Source organism: Lactuca serriola, chromosome 8, assembly GCF_051521515.1.
Source record: "Lactuca serriola cultivar US96UC23 chromosome 8, Lser_US96UC23_V15, whole genome shotgun sequence".
Lineage (NCBI taxonomy): Eukaryota > Viridiplantae > Streptophyta > Magnoliopsida > Asterales > Asteraceae > Lactuca > Lactuca serriola.
Genome location: NC_136415.1, coordinates 245,400,448 through 245,405,061, shown reverse-complemented (window position 1 = coordinate 245,405,061; position 4,614 = coordinate 245,400,448). Strand labels below are relative to the sequence as shown.

Genomic DNA, 4,614 nt, shown 5'->3' with positions numbered 1-4,614 from the left:
AAAATAAACTTAAATATTGAAAAAACTAACAAAATGAAGTGAGTTTTTTTTGAAAAAAAAAAAAGTTCGTTTTTTATATATCATTATGAATCTCTATGGAAAGAGGACGAAAAATCGAGAACAACGGTATATTTGTTTTTTTTTTCGATAATAAATGTGGCCTAAAAAAATTTAAATGAAAAAAAGAGATGAGTTTTATGGTAAGGATGTTGATTTTTGAGTAAATTACACGAATGGTCCTTATGGCTTGAGATAATTTGCGCGTTTGGTCATAACTTATTTTTTAACTCAGAAGGTCCCTATTGTTTGTTTTTGTTATGCGTTAGGTTCCTACTGTTTGTTTTTGTTACGCGTTTGGTCCCTATCTTACCTAAAAATACCATTATTTTTAATAGGAAAAAATGGTGGGTTAGATAAGGAAACGTGGGGAAGGTGGGATTGGATGTGTGTTTATTTAAATAGATTAAAAAAATCAAGGGCAAAATAGTTTTTTTAAGTAAGACAGGGACCAAACGCGTAACAAACACAAACAATAGGGACATTCCGAGCTAAAAAAATAAGTTAGGGACCAAACACGCGAATTACCCTAAACCATATGGACCATTCGTGTAATTTACTCTTGATCATTATGATTTCCGACGTCACGATTGGTTACTTAGTTCCTTGTTAATTATGGTTTTCTATTTTACCTCACCCTATATATATATATACCATCTTATAAAGAGTTTATAAGTGTAGGCCCCACCAATTTTAAGACATCTATCTTAAAATACAAGGAGAGCAATTACGGACCATTGGATCTCAAATGGATGGTGATGATTCTTCTAATCCTAATCCTGGTGAAATGGTTATAACCAAATGAAGTAAATTGTATTCATCTTAAAAGATGACACGGAAGATACAAACAACTCATCCTACCCCCACCTTCTTCACATCTCCAAGGCGGGCAATTTAAATCTTTTTGAAATCAAATTTTCAGGAACCAAAAAGGCATTTCTTTCTCTTTCTCGCTTGCTCCATTCAACATCAGGTCAAGCCATTTTTCCTAGAAAAAACCCTAGCCGCTATCATCTCCCCTTCACTACATCCTCTGTTGGACCACCATCAGATCCTTGGTTCATTGGTCATGTATGGTTCTTGGAGGGTTCGATTCAGGTAAGAATCCTCTTATTGATTTCCTCTACGCGTCTCTCTCTCTCTCTCTCTCTCTCTCTCTCTCTCTCTCTCTAAAAACACTGATTATCTCGAATCGTTCAGGTTATCATCTAAAACCACCCCACCTATGCAACCGTTATGGTGGATTTAGAGATATCTTGCACCCCAACAACGGTTACACACCACTGCATCAATCGACTACTTATTCTTACTTCTTATATGTTCGCATCCTCAGTTGGAATCAAAAATCAAAACGCCCAGTTGTTAGATGTGACACATCAAATGTTAGAGCTTCAAGATTTTGTTTATCTCTCCCGTTTTTAAAAATATGCTCAATTTTGTTTCTGATTTTTTTTGTTTATTTTGTAACATAAGCATGCTCGGATTTTAGTTGTTGCAGATATATCAGCAAAGTGTTTTTATTGCTCTACTACTCCAGGTACTATTTTTGACCTAGGCACGGTTTGATAGGGTTTTCCATGCCCTTAGTCACCATCATTTATCATCGTCAATATCGTCAACGATTTTGGAGTTTTTGGATTTAAACAAAGAAACGATGTACAGCCTCAAATAGAATGATACAATAAGATTCAACATGATGATGATGTTTAATGTATGTGTTTTTATGGATGTGTTTTCTTCGCCATCAGGTACTCCAAAAGTAATTTATGTGTGTGAACAAATTTTTTTGTGGTTTTGTAGTTTCTCTAATGAAGTTTGTGTGGGTTTTTAGGAAGAGCATCAAGATCCAAACACACACATATTTTCTTTGATCTTACTTTCATTAACTACTAAATAAATGTTTTAATGTTTGGTTATACTAATCATGTAGGAAATGGAGTAAATTATGATTTGATTCAAAAGGAAAAGGTATGATGAAGGCATATTTCTCTGTATCCTCTCTTTTACTCTATGTGTGTAAACCCATACGGTAATCATTTGTCCCATACGGTAATCATTTTTACAGCCATATCCCTATACCGCCCTCTCTCAGCCACTTATTTGAATTTTAAGCTTATTTGGATGAGGTAAACCTCAAACTTCTGGTTTTAATTTTTTTTCCCCTTTTTGATTGTTAATTTTCGTTTTTGTGAAAAGGTTTTGTGTCGTCAATTTAAGGTCGACACAATCTGTATCAATCAGGAAGGCTTGAAGGAAAAGGGGGAAGGCTTGAAAGGAAATGGGTTTGTTCCTCTATTTTGTGATTCATGTTCAAAAAATGTTCATGTTTTGCTAAATGTACTGATTTCATGTTTACTTTGGTTTTAATGATCAAAAGGAACGATACCATTGTTTGATTATATGAAGGTTTTTTGGTTAAAAATGTTATATTTTCTTGAAGCCCTAATTTATTTTGTCAAATTAGGTGATTTAATTTTGGTAGTTTGGTGTTGGTGATCGTCTGAGACAACTGGTGCATCTTCATATGTTGATTTTTGATCTTAACGTGTCTCAATCTTTCAGTGATATGTTTTCATTTTGCTCATAAAAAAAATTTATGGATTGTTTGACCATATTCTTACCCTCTGTTGCAAACTGCGAATCCTTTTGGGCAACTTTGCGAGTCTAGATCTTGGACCCATGTTTCATCATCTTTACAACTTTTTGTTGAATTTAATTTTCTTTTCAAGAAAAATGGTTTATTATAAGCAAAAATGGCGATAAAAGAAAGATTGTTATGTTTTATAGATTGATTTTGTAATGGTTTCATTTGGGAAAATTTGAAAGAAATATGAAATTATGTTTTATAGATTGATTTTGTAATGGTTTCATTTTGTTGAAAGTGTAACTTCTTAAATTAGACTCTAGGAATTTGTGTGACTATGTATGTATGTGATTGTTTGTGGGGAACTGATACGCTATTCAAATGAAAATATATGAATCTAGAAATATGAAATTATGTTTTTTTTTTCTCAGATTTAAATAATTATTATGTGTGTTTTGACTGTGTGTAATTGTGTGCATATGCATGATTGTGCATTGGACAAATCGAACCTCAAGATTATCCGAGTAACAAACATCTGACCTTTCATTGGTGTAACTTCTATTTTTTGTGTACTTTGTTTCCTTCTTTTTATTTCTTATGTAACAATGATGTTGAACACCTCAAGATTGTGGCTTTTTTTCTCAGGTTCATATCCAGAGTAGCAACCTTTGTTGCATTTGGGTGCATGTACCTTTAATTATACTAGAAAACTGTTTTTTTTGGAGTTGACAAAATTAATCGTGATGTGAGCCTTTGATCTTATCTTTGGTTGGTGATCTAATGTATCCAAATATAGAGGAAAGTCATATTTTTATGATTATAAAATATTTGGTTAAATAATATTTGGAAGATTGCATCTCTAGGTGGGTATACAATTAGAGAAATTGTTTTTAGTGCCTTCTCTGTTGATCTTTGTCTCGAGTTTATTTATAATTTTGGGGTTGATTTGTTTCTATTTTTATCATATACATCTAGAACTTGTATCCACCTTGTGAAAGTAACAAGTAAAAAATAATGGGTTTGGTGGGTGAAATACATGATTTAATTTTTTATATAAAAAATCATGAGCTGTACTTCTGACCAAAAGAAAAGGCATATGGTAATTCATGGTTGTACATATACAGAAAAAGCTGACAAAGCTAAACATAATTAAGTAATTGATTTTTATTACAAGTTGTTGCTTAAAATCCACAAAAAACAAAAAGAAATATAAACATGGATTACAAATAAACTAAATATATGGAAAATTAAAGGAGATATAAGGATACATGATACTTAGGTTTAATTATAACAACTATAGTTTCATATAAGTGATTATGTAATAAATGAGTTTTTCGCCATCATAAAATACAAATAACAATAATAATTTTTTGTTATAAATGTCAAAACCTTTTCAAAATTTAAAAATTACATGTGATTAACCAAAATTTTATATAATCGTTTCATTTGTTTATGTTGAAAAACAATATATTGACATTTAACTGTAAGTAATAATAATGGATGTATAATTCCTTAGCTATAATACCATCAAATTTCTATATATTTATGGATAAAAACAATATGTAGCAAATAAATACGTTGTCTTTATTGGTAACAAAATCCAAGTATATTTTGTTATTATGGGTTATATAGTTTGAGGTTCATTGTTACTACGGATAAAGTTAATCCCTGAAAGGAACAAATCGTCAGAATAAAACTAATCAAAAGGAAACAGTTTGACGATCACCGAAATGACACTATGTTCAGAAACTAATCAGCGGAGTGAAACGAATCGCGGCCGCCGCATCGCGCAGGTACGCTACTAGTATATATATATATATATATATATATATATATATATATATATATATATATATATATGTGTGTGTGTGTGTGTGTGTGTGTGTGTTTAAATGAAAACACCAAATAAAGTGTAGACATGAAGACATTACTTTTAGGTTTATATTACATCATAAATCTTGTATATATTTTCT

General features: G+C 31.3%; 1 long non-coding RNA gene across 11 annotated transcripts; it reads left to right on the top strand.

Moving 5' to 3' along the window:
* The first annotated feature begins 897 nt into the window (after positions 1–897).
* On the top strand, positions 898–3,534 carry LOC145070013 (uncharacterized). 11 transcript variants are annotated; one of them, XR_013689781.1, is made up of 5 exons: positions 898–1,155; positions 1,258–1,805; positions 1,988–2,025; positions 2,254–2,339; positions 3,287–3,534. It is a non-coding gene; the product is annotated as an uncharacterized LOC145070013 (long non-coding RNA). The 11 variants fall into 11 exon arrangements; XR_013689791.1 differs by lacking the exon at positions 3,287–3,534 and adding an exon at positions 2,123–2,183 and having other exon boundaries at positions 2,275–2,456; XR_013689788.1 differs by lacking the exon at positions 3,287–3,534 and having other exon boundaries at positions 2,123–2,456.
* Positions 3,535–4,614: the final 1,080 nt, after the last annotated feature.